The 14,148-nt window shown below is 43.4% G+C and overlaps 1 protein-coding gene across 4 annotated transcripts in view; it reads left to right on the forward strand.

The window, feature by feature from the left end:
* Positions 1-14,148, forward strand: part of LOC118085291 (transmembrane protein 263-like) — a 300,491-nt gene that overhangs the window by 72,441 nt on the left and 213,902 nt on the right. The window contains exons 3-4 of one of the 4 annotated variants that reach the window (XR_015949909.1): positions 7,871-8,030; positions 9,482-10,439. The exons of 2 other annotated variants lie outside the window; for them this stretch is intronic. The gene's annotated coding sequence lies outside the window, so the exon portion shown is untranslated. Of the gene's footprint in view, positions 1-7,870; positions 9,002-9,481; positions 10,440-14,148 lie in introns of those variants that run through there. One more of the 4 variants, XR_015949908.1, reaches the window with a different exon arrangement.

Below are 14,148 nucleotides of genomic sequence, written 5' to 3' on the forward strand. Positions count from 1 at the left end.
TACAGGCCCATCTACCTAAGTTCTAGGTACATTGGTGGGGGAAAGCATTGGTAATGCAAGATTTATTAAACAGATAGAAGAACAAGCCTTACTAAGAAAGAATCAGCATGGCTTCTTCATAAGGAAGGCCATTGGAGGTGTCAACAGTCATGTAGGTGTGATGTAGCAGATAGAAAATCTATATAAAATCTCAAGGGGGGAAGCAAAACTGCTGTGTGTGAGTGTGCGTTGTAAAATAGTTGGCTATGCATCTCATGTCTTCATTGTCCAAGAGCAGCACACCTTGTGGGCCAGAGCCACAGCAATAGTCTCTTGTCTGCAACGTCGCTGCTGTATACCAAGAACACCTGCTGGTGTACCTGCCCAGTGCTGACCTTGCCAATGTCTCGCCCTTCCCATTCAGCATCCCAGTAAGCACCAGTGATCCTGCTGCTGGGAGGCTATTGCTGTTTCTGTGTTCTTCCAGGTGAGCTCTTCCTCCTCAGCATTTCCTTTATGAAACAAGCCCATATAAAGTAAGCAAAATCAAAGATTTTTTGGATTGAGAATCTCCTACTTTTTCTTTCTTTAGAAGGGAGATTCTTCTGATATTTCTGCACCGTGCATTATCTGCTGACCAATTAGAGGCTTTGTCACGGAAATGCCATCCTGATAATGAAAGCCAATGCAAAGTGAGACTGTTGATTATATTGTCAGTTTACAGGTACAGTATAAATAGAGTTTTCAACAGATCTCCTGCTCGCCGGGCTCCTGCTGCTTGGTGGTGATGCCTCGAAATGTTCATTAAACTGACATGCCGTGTTGTTTAAGCCCAGCGCCTCACGCAGCCAGGCAAGTTTGCCGCTATTTTCCATTCACCGTATCAATCAGGACTTCAAGGTTCTACATTTTAATTTCTTCGGCATCAGAAACGACTTTGCAGACTTGTTTGTGCACCTCGGTTGCATAAATTGCCTTTTCGCCTGTCAAAAGTTGGTAATGGACTGCTTTGTAAGAAGTCCATGTTGGGGGGGGGGGGGATCTGAGAGAGAAAGTGTGCAGAAATCCAGCAGCCCAGCCAAGAACAAAGTACAAAGTGGACCTCAGCTATATCCTGAAGCTCAACGCTCGTTCTTTTCTTAGATGAAAATTCTGTATGCTAAGAATTTTCATAAGCAGATAGCATCTTGCTGGAGGCTGAGTGCTATTCACTGGGCTGACTTGATTTGGGCAGGTAGCCTCTCCGCAAATATCTTAGCCCTCTGGTTTCTACCTGCAGAAAATTAAATGTCGTTTTAAATGTAAAAGCAACTCGCCCTACAGGAGTAGAATTTCTAAGGGATCTAACCAAAGCAATTAAAGACATAATAGGCATTTTCTCACTCTCAGCTCTCTCTGCCTTGCTATTGGGATTTCTAAAGAACTTGTAAGGCATCCAAGTGTAAAGTTTGTCTTGAATCTTTCAGTAGCAGTAAAATTATTAATGCTGTTTTTGAAACATTGACATGTTAAAATTGACATATCTGGTAGATGGAGGCAAAAATGAAAAATGTGGCAAATGAGGCTTTTGGCCTGAACCAGCAGGGCTCTACTTGGGTACTTACATTTTGACATCCCTGGGAATATTTTGCTACATCATTAATAGCAAACTCAAATCCAGCGCGTGAATAATGAAAGATGCACCCAGTCTGAGTAAGAATTCTTAAAATAAAAGGGGGGTAAGTGATTAAGACAATACCTGCAAATCTAGTCTTTACTGGGTCACTTGCCAATTGGACTTTGCCTCTTTTGCATGCCTGATGATGACCCATGTCTCTCCTGCCTGCTCACCTGCTTTGCATTACTTTGCCAATTAGCTATTGAAGGGTGGAGATTAAGAAAGGGGGAAAGGGAAAAATAAATTTATTGATGGAAATGGTATTTGCTTGTTTGTTTTATTAAATTTGCATCCTGCCCTTACTCCCAAAGGAGGCCAGGGTGAGAAATATCAAAATGTTTAAAAAAAATGCATGAGAGAGGGGCCCTTGCCCAGAGCCTTCCCTGTCCTCCTGTTCCTGCTTCCATGTAATGTTTTGACTTCCATGTAATGTATTAATTGACTGTTAAGCTGACTATGATTCTAGTGCCTGAAGAGAGCCTGGTGCTAGAGCTTTGAAAAATTCCTCATTTTCTGAAGAAAGTGGAGGAAGAAGAGAATTAATTGCGTTGAGCTGCCAGCTCAGAACTGGCTACGGGTTCTCAAGAGGGGGAAAAAGCATATATGAGTGCTTAAAATTCTGTTTCCAGCATGAACCCTAAACATCCCCAAATGCCTTTATTGTGTATAGGAATTTAATTTCACTGCTTGAATTGAGCACTCTTGATTTGCTTATGGGAAATGGTGATGCCACTACCAGCTCATCTACTGTGCCTGCGTGTCTCACTGAAATCTTGTTAACTGCAAGGAGTCGATAGAACTGCACAATTGAAATATGAAAGGCCCTTCCCTAGTGTCTCTTTGTGTGCATTTCTATAAACTGCTATATGTTTGTGTTTGAAAGGCATATGAATAATTGCTTTCTAGGTTCCTAGATTAGTTTTTCTTTGAAATTTGCTAGGTCCCAACTTTGCTCCAGGGACCTTTTAGACAACAGCCTTTAATGCATATTGTAGGGGGCAGCTCTTTGGATACAGCAGGAGGTGGGGAGGATTTCCCCAAGTGTTGCTTTGATATGGTTTCCCTTGGTGCTCAGGAACAGCAGGGGACAAAAGGAGAATGTGAGACCGGATGATATACAGAGTTTGCGCTAGTCTGTTGTTGCAGAAATAATAAGAGTGTCTTGTTTTTATTAACAGTGTCTTCTTCTTATTAACATCCAAAGAAGGATGTTCTTCTCATTACAGGGGATTGGAATGCTAAAGTAGGGAATCAAGAGATAAAAGGAACAACTGGCAAGTTTGGCCTTGGAGTTCAAAATGAAGCAGGGCAAAGGCTAATAGAGTTCTGTCAAGAGAACAAGCTAGTCATCACAAACACTCTTTTCCAACAACACAAGAGACGACTCTACACATGGACATCACCAGATGGGCAGCATCAAAATCAGATTGATTATATTCTCTGCAGCCAAAGATGGAGAAGCTCTATACAGTCAGCAAAAACAAGACCTGGAGCTTACTGTGGTTCAGATCACCAACTTCTTATAGCAAAATTCCAGCTTAAACTGAAGAAAGTAGGAAAAACCACTGGGCCAGTAAGACACAATCTAAATGAAATCCCTTATGAATACACGGTAGAAGTGAGGAACAGGTTTAAGGATTTAGATTTGGTGGACAGAGTGCCTGAAGAACTATGGATGGAGGCTCGTAACATTATACAGGAGGCAGCAACGAAAACCATCCCAATGAAAAGGGAATTCAAGAAAGCAAAGTAGCTGTCCAATGAGGCCTTACAAATAGCGGGGGAGAGAAGGCAAGCAAAATGCGAGGGAGATAGTGAAAGATACAGGAAATTGAATGCAGATTTCCAAAAAATAGCAAGGAGAGACAAGAGGGCCTTCTTAAACGAACAATGCAAAGAAATAGAAGAAAACAACAGAATGGGAAAAATCAGAGATCTGTTCAAGAAAATTGGAGATATGAAAGGAACACTTCATACAAAGATTACCATAATAAAAATTGGAAAGGACCTAACAGAAGCAGAAGACATCAAGAAGAGGTGGCAAGAATACACAGAGGAATTATACCAGAAAGATATGGAGGTATTGTACACCCCCGGTAGTGTGGTTGCTGACCTTGAGCCAGACACCCTGTGGAGTGAAGTCAAATTGGCCTTAGAAAGCACTGCAAATAACAAGGCCAGTGGTAGTGATGATATTCCAGCTGAACTATTTAAAATTTTAAAAGACGGTGCTGTCAAGGTGCTACACTCAATATGCCAGCAAGTTTGGAAAACTCAGCAGTGGCCAGAGGATTGGAGAAGATCAGTCTACATCCCAATTCCAAAGAAGGGCAGTGCCAAAGAATGCTCCAACTACCGCACAATTGTGCTCATTTCACACGCTAGCAAGGTTATGCTTAAAATTCTACAAGGCAGTCTTAAGCAGTATGTGGAGAACTCCCAGAAGTGAGAGCTGGATTTCGAAGGGGCAGAGGAACCAGAGACCAAATAGCAAACATGCGCTGGATTATGGAGAAAGCTAGAGAGTTCCAGAAAAAATGTCTACTTCTGCTTCATTGACTATGCAAAAGCCTTTGACTGTGTTGACCACAGCAAATTATGGCAAGTTCTTAAAGAAATGGGAGTGCCTGATCACCTCATCTGTCTCCTGAGAAATCTCTATGTGGGACAAGAAGCTACAGTTAGAACTGGATATGGAATAACTGATTGGTTCAAAATTGTGAAAGGAGTATGACAAGGCTGTATATTGTCTCCCTGCTTATTTAACTTATATGCAGAATTCATCATGCGAAAGGCTGGACTGGATGAATCCCAAGCCAGAATTAAGATTGCCGGAAGAAATATCAACAACCTCAGATATGCTGATGACACAACCTTGATGGCAGAAAGTGAGGAGAAATTAAATAACCTTTTAATGAGGGTGAAAGAGGAGAGTGTAAAATATGGTCTGAAGCTCAACATCAAAAAAACTAAGATCATGGCCACTGGTCCCATCACCTCCTGGCAAATAGAAGGGGAAGAAATGGAGGCAGTGAGAGATTTTACTTTCTTGGGTTCCATGATCACTGCAGATGGTGACAGCAGTCATGAAATTAAAAGACGCCTGCTTCTTGGGAGAAAAGCAATGAGAAACCTAGACAGCATCTTAAAAAGCGGAGACATCACCTTACCTTGCTGACAAAGGTCCGTATAGTTAAAGCTATGGTTTTCCCAGTAGTGATTTATGGAAGTGAGAGCTGGACCATAAAGAAAGCTGATCGCCGAAGGATTGATGCTTTTGAATTATGGTGCTGGAGGAGACTCTTGAGAGTCCCATGGTGCTAGAAGATCAAACCTATCCATCTTAAGAAAATCAGCCCTGATTGCTCACTGGAAGGACAGATCTTGAAGCTGAGGCTCCAATACTTTGGCCACCTCATGAGATGAGAAGACTCCCTGGAAAAGACCCTGATGCTGGGAAAGATTGAGGGCATAAGGAGAAGGGGACGACAGAGGATGAGATGGTTGGACAGTGTTCTCGAAGCTACCAACATGAGTTTGACCAAACTGCGGGAGGCAGTGGAAGACAGGAGTGTCTGGCGTGCTCTGGTCCATGGGGTCACGAAGAGTCGTACACGACTAAATGACTAAACAACAACAACTTCTGGCACCTTAAAGATTGACAAATTAATGGTGGCATTAGCTTACTTCATCAGAAGTAGGAAGATGCTGGATGCAGAGATATACACACAAGGGAGACTGATATGGAGGAGGGAGGAGAGAGGTGACTAGCAGAGTGGTGCCAAAAACACTCACTCAAAAATCCAGTGGCCACCACAGGCTTGTAAAGGTTGACAACCTCTGGACCAGAGTCTCAGGATAAATGAAGAGTCATGAGCATGTGAAGATGCCTTTTAACTGACTCAGACCATTGGCTTATTTGTACCAGCATTGCCTACCCTGGGTGCCAGGGTATCCCAGTATCTCTTTGCCAGGCAGTTTCTTGAGATTGTTTAACTGGAGGATTGAACCTGAGACCTTTTGACAGGAAGTATGTGTTCTATCACTGAGCTATATAGCTCAGCATTTAAGCAGGAGCGTCATTGTATACTGAATGCTGTGCATTCAAAGCACTGAAATCTAGTTGGAGAGTATAAAAATGATGAGATATGTACAATTAGTTCAGAGTTCAGAGCTTTGTCATTCTCCAGCCTCTGACAGGTGTTGTCTGCATCATGTGCAGTTATGCTATTTGCACTAACCATGACGAGGGGAGATATAACCATGGGCGGCAAACTGTCATGTCCCAGGGAGATCGCAGGCAGAAAGCATAGGCCAAGAGAGGTGCAGATCAAAGCTGGAAGCAACAACCAGGGGTCCCAAGGGCTACAGGCAGCTAAGTGGCAGGTTCTGGGGCAAGGAGACAAAGCTCATAGAAACCAGGGGCAGGTGGCATACTCCAGTAGAGGCAAAGGACCAGATTCTGGAAGGGAGAAGTGGTACAGGAGTCTGTACTTGGGCATTGAGTTGCTCAGGCTGGGAGGCCAAGCTAGGAAAAGTTTCAGTGTAAGGTCAATAGACTTCTCCAGGCCACCCGGTTCATCTGAGCTGACCAGCTCCAGTCTTTTTTCCTGCCATTATTTGGATTGTGCCATGAAGCAGCAAAACTTTGGTGTTCCCGCCATCCTTCAAGCTATCTGAAAGGTGCAGACAATAAGCTACCTGGGCTGCGCTGCCAGGCTCCATGGTTTGAGTCTCCAGGCTCCTTACTTCGCTCTTCAAAGTGGTTGTCACTTGCTGCATCTGCCAATGGGAGACAGGTTGTAGGGCATGAAGTGGGAGCAAAAGGCCATCATTTGGGTTGTTGGTGCTGCAGCAGAACAAGCTGAGAGGTCAGGAGAACAGAGCCTGTCCCTGCTCTTCCTTCACCCCATGGCAGCAACGATCCTGGTGACAGGTTGCAGGATGGCAGGTTGAGATGAGGAGACTGCCCTCCTGCCCCATCCTCCTGTTTCCTGCCATAGGGCCTCCACTGCCCCTGCTGTGCTTGATTCTTCACCCTTTGAGAGGCTTCTCTGACAATGCCAAGCTCCCCCAAATATCAGAAGTCACAGTGACTGGGAGCAGGGCTTTCAGTGCAGCTGGCTGCCTCTGTTTTGTAGAGCAGGATCCTTGCTCAGATATGACAGGTGCCCACTATCTGTATTTTCTGTAAACAATGAAAGGCGTTTTTGCTTTGACAAGATTATCTAGCTGGATGAAAAGGTCTCTGCCTTCGATGTTCATTTTGCATTTTTTCCCGACCTGTCTTGTTATTTGTTTGGTACCGTTTTTTAAAAGAACTACTTCTAGCCATTTTTGCAAATCCCCTTGATGCACATGTCAAGGCAACCCACACATTAATTAATTGATTTTTAAATTAATGATTAATTATGGACAGGCACTGGCTATGCTTACCTGGACCCAAGCAGAAAAATGCTGTGTCTCTTCACCCTCTTGTTCCAAGACATCTATTTATTTTAGAGCATCAACAGCAATGGCATTTTCTTGCTTGTGTGCAGGTAAGTTTTGTCAGCCTGGCTGGTTTCCATAAAAGGGAATGTTCAAAAGACAAAGTGCACAGCAGGTCATGGGTAAGAGGAAGCATTAAAGGGACACATGCTGAATTAATCAATCACTGACGGCCCTCGTTTTGTTCTTAATAATCCATCTCGCCAGAAGAAAAACTTTCAGGGCACAACCTTGAATTCTTTTACATCTATCTTGTTTAGCAATCCTGGCACTGCCTCAGATGCTGATTTTTCATCGTCTCCTTCATCTCCCAGGTAAATTAAATACTGTTGAAACAGCTGTCTGTTGCCTCACAAGGTATTGCTTGTATGGGGGAGATAGCAGCTTCTCCTAGGGCAGAAATCAGATAGGTTTCTCCTGGGGAAAATATTTGTTAAGTTGAAAATGTCAGGCAGTTGAGCATAGCACCCTGGCTCTGTTTGTGTGTGCGCTTTCTCTGCATCAGTGGTACTCGCCTTGGTACCTCCGAAAAAATATATCCTTAGCTTCATCAGCTACCTGTGAAGAAGCTTCAGTTCTCCCTGTGTCACATTCAAGTTAATTTTTCACAAAAGACTTTGAAAGATTTCATCAAAAGGGAAAGAACTTGAAGCCTGTGTCCTGTTGAGTCTGCAGTTTAACAAGACAAAGAAGATGAAAGGTGCCAAGAGAAAGTATTAGTAACTCCTCTCTCTTTTTTTGCAGAGAGGGAATTTGTGGCACAGATTATCAAGTGATATGTTCAAGGTCACGCAAGGAATCTGAAAGAAAACAGGATCCTGGTCTCAAGAGTCTCTCGCCAAAAAGGCCTCAAATGTTCATTAACAGCATCTTCTGAACTTTTAGCAAAAGCTTTTTGAAAAATGTGAGTGCTTGACAATTCCGCTTTTTATGTTCCAGAGGTATTTTTATTCCAGGTTTTGTACTTCTCTTTTTGATGTCCTCAGGTTGCTTTAAAACCATTAAAATGCTCCTTTTTGCAATGCTTCTCGGTATCATTTATGCTATAAAACAGTGTTCAAAATTAATAAGATAAAATATATACTGAGAATATATCATTTTATAATCAGGTCCCTGAGATCACAGAGGAGGTCTGATTTTTCTAAAAAAAATCCTGCCTCAATCTCGGTTTTAATTTTTGCATCCAATGTTGAGAGATGTAAACTTATTCTTAAAAATTACATTTTGGGCTGCATATGTTTAAGGCATTAGGGTTTTGTATCTTAAAAAACAAATGTAGTCTTTAAAACCACATCCTAATCCCTTGCCTGCTTAATCTGTCCATGAAAAGCTAGTCATGTTCATCCAAAACTGAGCAAAAAATCATACTAGTAGTTTTGGGTGTATATGCCCAATGAGATTTCCAAATTTTTTGGGGGGAGGGGTAAACTGTACCCCCCCCATAATATTTGTGTCTATGGCAGGCACCCCCAAACTTCGGCCCTCCAGATGTTTTGGACTACAATTCCCATCATCCCTGACCACTGGTCCTGTTAGCTAGGGATCATGGGAGTTGTAGGCCAAAACATCTGGAGGGCCGCAGTTTGGGGATGCCTGATCTATGGTGTCAGATGAAGTGTGTTTGACACTACCCAAACACCCAGAGCCAGAAAACTTTTCTGCAGAGGAGGTAGATTATTTTCTGTACAATAACCTTTGCCCCTGGCTTGTTGTGCAAAGGAAAAAAATTGTGTTCTTATAATAAGCTATGATGTTTTATTTTCAATTACAAGCATCAAAACTATATTTTAAAGTAAAAATGTTGCAGAAATATTGTAAACTGTCTAGAAAAACTTTTTTACAACCGAGAATGAACATAAACTGAGATTAACAGTTTTTCAGGGTGTTTTTCTAACACCATTGCAACACTTTTAGGAAAACTGTCATTGGTTAGGGAACTGTCTCCAAACAACACTATATGTTTTGTGCCCAACTTACTGACACTTTCTTGACCTTTCCCTGACTACTTCCCTGTGGGGGGAAAAGATGGGGTGTTTGACTACCCCATCTACTGTCATTAGCTGCGCTAACAAACACGCCCCAATGGCAAAATTCAATGCATTTCTGGGGCAGTTTTTCTTTCCAGAAGGAAAATGGTACGGGGTAACTGCCTGAAATTTGGGGATGTTGCACTGGTGACAATATGTGTCAGCAGCCTAAAAGACAACCCTGCAATATGTGTGAATTGCAGAGTGAAAATGTTCCTGGTGTTGAGTTCTAACTCCAGAAAAATGGGAGAAGGTTAAACATTATTAATACATATGAAGCTTGCGTAATGTAAAAGAATATTTACATTGTTCTTTAATTTCCAATTAGGTATCTGATTACCTATCCCTTTATCCTTTTGAACTGGCTATGGTTAAACATAATCATATTATTTGAATCCTTGGAAAAGACCCTGATGTTGGGAAAGATTGAGGGCACTAGGAGAAGGGGACGACAGAGGACGAGATGGTTGGACAGTGTTCTCGAAGCTACGAACATGAGTTTGACCAAACTGCGGGAGGCAGTGCAAGACAGGAGTGCCTGGCGTGCTATGGTCCATGGGGTCACGAAGAGTCGGACACGACTAAACGACTAAACAACAACAACAATTATTTGAATTGCTCCAATTTGATCACTCCAATCAGTACCCTCTGAAAAGTCACAGCTAAAATTGAGAACCTGGCTCATTTCCGCACATTTTTCGTCCTCCACATGTTTCAGATTAGAAGATGCCTACAATGTATACCGTGCCTCATGGCTTTATTAAAAACAAAACAAAAAAAAATGCATCCGTGTTTCCACTCCTGCAGACATATTTTAAAAGCCTCCCTGTAATCTTATCTTTGCATCAGCATATCAATGTAGTTTTGCAGACTCCACGCTGTAGATTAGACTGAAAGAAAATGTCTATTTTGCACTTCTTCCCGCTCTCATTGCGTCCACAGGAATCAAGCCCTGCAGAGCTTGGCTATACATTACATTATCTCTTCAACGACAGCAATGGTCTGTTAGTTATGGTGCTACCTGCGGCTCTTTGAGTCTTATGCTGACGAATACGATAACAACAAAGACCTTTATCAAGCAAAGGATAAGGCAATCGGGAACATTTCATTTAAACCTGTTGCTCACCATGCGTAACATCGGGCAGGGGCGGGGGGCATTTTCAAAGTTTTAGGCAGCTGAGTTGGCCCATTGGAGCGGGGAACCGAAATCCACAATATCTTTATTAAAAAGGTAAAGGGACCCCTGACCATTAGGTCCAGTCGTGACCGACCGGGGTTGTGGCACTCATCTCGTACAGCTTCCAGGTCATGTGGCCAGCATGACAAAGCCGCTTATGGCGAACCACAGCAGCACACGGAAACGCCGTTTACCTTCCTGCTGTAGCAGTACCTATTTGTCTATGTGCACTTTGATGTGCTTTCAAACTGCTAGGTGGGCAGGAGCTGGGACCAAGCAATGGGAGCTCACCCCGTCGCGGGAATTCGAACCGCTGACCTTCTGATTGGCAAGCCCTAGGCTCTTAAGTTTTAACCCACAGCGCCACCCGCATTTATTAGGAGCTACTAAAATATCCAAAACTAGTAAAGAGAGGTTTTGAGTCCTAGGAACTTTTCTTCAGACTGGAAGTTAAGCCAGATATATAAAGGAGAAGCAGAAAGAGTCAGAGGCAATTGATTGATTGATTCATCACTCCAAATTCTGTAGTTTGTAACAGACTGAAGATGGAATGTAGGAAGTGTCATGCAGACGATAATAGATTGGACTGTGCTAGCTGCAAAACAGTTGCAGCGAGAGTAACTAAGATAAACAACAACTCTCTTTTTTCTTCTTCAGAATATTAAGGAAAGCAGAACTCGTCTTTATATTGAAAAATAAAGATTTTTTCTTTTCTTTTTTGTAGGGCAGGGATCACTACTATTGTTTATTTGTTCCTTGGTGTAACCAGAAATCTGCCTTGCGTGCAGCACATTCAGTTTAGATTAGATTTCATCAGATTATTTTATGTCTTCATAATATCTCCTGTGCTCAGGTTTAAGACTATAACAAATAGGGGTCTTTCCGAACTCCACCTCCCTTTTTATTGTTAACATTCAGCCTGAAGTGTTCTAGAAATTTGGTTCACCATTTTGGGACATTATAGAGCAGGCATCCCCAAACTGCGGCCCTCCAGCTGTTTTGGCCTACAACTCCCATGATCCCTAGCTAACAGGACCAGTGGGCAGGGATGATGGGAATTGTAGTCCAGAACATCTGGAAGGCCGAAGTTTGTGGGATGCCTGTTATAGAGGGTTATAAAACAGCTCTACTGTGCTGTTTGGATTTCCAAACAATGTGGTTATGTGAATCCATGGTGCTTGATTCAAATGAATTTATTCCCAAGAGGTGTCCTGCTGTTGCCCACCCCTTATCCTTTTTTATTTACAAATATGGAACAGTCTCCATCGGGAGGTTGTTGACTCTCCTTCACGGCCTAGGAGCCTCGTACCTACGGGACCGCCTCTCCCGGTATGCCCCACAGAGGACCTTAAGGTCTGTAAATAGCAACACCTTAGAGATCCCAGGCCCTAAGGAACTCAGATTACCTCAACCAGAGCCAGGGCCTTTTCAACATTGGTTCCAGCCTGGTAGAACGCTCTGTCTCATGAGACCAGGGCCCTGTGGGATTTGATTTCTTTCTGCAGGGCCTGTAAGACAGAGTTGTTCCGCCTGGCCTTTGGCCTGGAATCAACTTGATCCCCTCCCCCTTTTTCCTTTTCTGATGAGGCTGCATTTTAAATGTTGCATTTAATCTTGATTTTAAGCTGTACTTATAATTGTTTTATATTTGGTGTTAGCCGCCCTGAGCCCAGTCCTGGCTGGGGAGGGTGGGGTATAAATAAAAGTTGTTGTTGGTGGTGGTGGTGGTGGTGGTTTTTAAGCAGAGGTTGGATGGTCATCTGTCATGGATGCTTTAGCTGAGATTTCTGCATTGCAGGGGCTTGAACTAGATGACCCTTGGGTCCCTTCCAGTTCTATGATGCTATGATTCTATGAAATATATATGTATAGAAAGTGCACAGGGCTCTGTAGGCTTTGCCTAGGCATCCAATTGACTGTGATGATTCAGCAGGGCGCTTGTTATGTTATTATGTCGGTGGGGGCAGCAACTACAAAGACGTTCAGAAAAAAATTGCAGTTGACTGGTCAATTGTGTGTGTGTGAGAGAGGTGGTGGTGTAGCTGACAAACATTTTCTCTACTAGTCTCTTTCAGCTCCCAGACAATCCTGGGCCCTGCTTTGCAGTCTGAACACCACTTTTAGGGTTGGGGCATAGCATGGGCAGGGAGGAAGCAGTTCTCTTGTTCATAAGCAGTGATGTAATAACCCCCCTTCACACATAATTCATAGGCTTCAGGTGCAGATGGGGGAGAGCAGGGTCTCAGAATGTAAGGAAGCCTACATGGGGACTACTGCAATGCGCTCTACGTGGGACTACCTTTGAAGGTGACCCGGAAACTGCAATTAATCCAGAATGCAGCAGCTAGACTGGTGACTGGGAGCAGCCGCCGAGACCACATAACACCGGTCTTGAAAGATCTACATTGGCTCCCAGTACGTTTCCGAGCACAGTTCAAAGTGTTGGTGCTGACCTTTAAAGCCCTAAACGGCCTCGGTCCAGTATACCTGAAGGAGCGTCTCCGCCTCCATCATTCTGCCCGGACACTGAGGTCCAGTACCGAGGGCCTTCTGGCGGTTCCCTCGTTGCGAGAAGCTAAGTTGCAGGGAACCAGGCAGAGGGCCTTCTCGGTGGTGGCCATGCCTACCCTGTGGAACGCCCTCCCATCAGATGTCAAAGAGAAAAACAGCTGCTAGATTTTTAGACATCTGAAGGCAGCCCTGTTTAGGGAGGCTTTTAATGTTTAATTGATTATTTTATTTCATTTTTCTGTTGGAAGCCGCCCAGAGTGGCTGGGAAATAATAATAAATTATTATTATTATTATTATTATTATTATTATTATTATTATTATTATTATACATGCATAGGCTGTCCATCAAGAGTTTGGAGAGCCAGGGAGCCTTGAGAAATTGGTGACATGGCTGGTGATGAACCCCCACTACCCCTGGAACATGAACAGCCCCCTTCACATGAATAGCAAAAGGAGTGAAGAGAAGCAGGGGGAGACCAGCTCCTTTGGGTTCCTCCTCTCCCTGAACTGCATCCATCCAGCAGGTCCTGAGAAGAACTTTGTAACTGAAGTACCTGGGGTTGCCAGTTTTCCTCCTTCCTTCCCAACACTTTTTTTCCTCTTGTGCCATCTCATTTTGATTGCAGGCCTGTGGGCAGGGTCTGTCCTGTTAATAAAGCAATACAGGAAGGGGCCTGTAATCTGTATGCACACAAGACATAGCTGCGCCACATCTTGGAATGCACTCGGGCTCCAGGGAAGAACCAAACTTTCCCAAGAACTTGCTTATTTCCATTGGACTCCCTCCCACCATGTGTATTGTATAGCAGCATCTCATTAAGCAGTACATGGGGAGCAAAACAGACCAAAGCACTATATATTCAAGTCTACCCTGGAAAGCAAGCCTGAGGTGATAGTAAGAGCATGTCAGTGAGTCCCCTACGCTGCGTCCTGGGCCCAATGTGCTCAGCAGTCAATTGTAAAACCACTTTAGACAAAGACCTTGCAATTCCAGTGCTCTGACAGAGTCGCGTTGAGAGCAGAGCCAAATAATTCTGTTGATTAGCTTCCGCCCTGGGATTTTTCAGCCCTGGCATGGGAAGAGAAGGCTTTAAAGGTCAACTAGAAAACCAAGAAATGATTTTCTGGATAAATTGCTCCAGTTTATACTGCCATTTATAAAGTAATTTCAACAGGCATGCTTTGCTAAGTGATTTTTAAGATCCAGACTACTGCCCTTTTCCTATAAAATATATAAACATAGATATCACAAGGCAGGTCATCATCTCAGTTTGGGTTTTGTGGCTGCCTTCATGGGCTACATAGA

Source organism: Zootoca vivipara, chromosome 1 (genome assembly GCF_965207765.1).
Source record: "Zootoca vivipara chromosome 1, rZooViv2.hap1.1, whole genome shotgun sequence".
Lineage (NCBI taxonomy): Eukaryota > Metazoa > Chordata > Lepidosauria > Squamata > Lacertidae > Zootoca > Zootoca vivipara.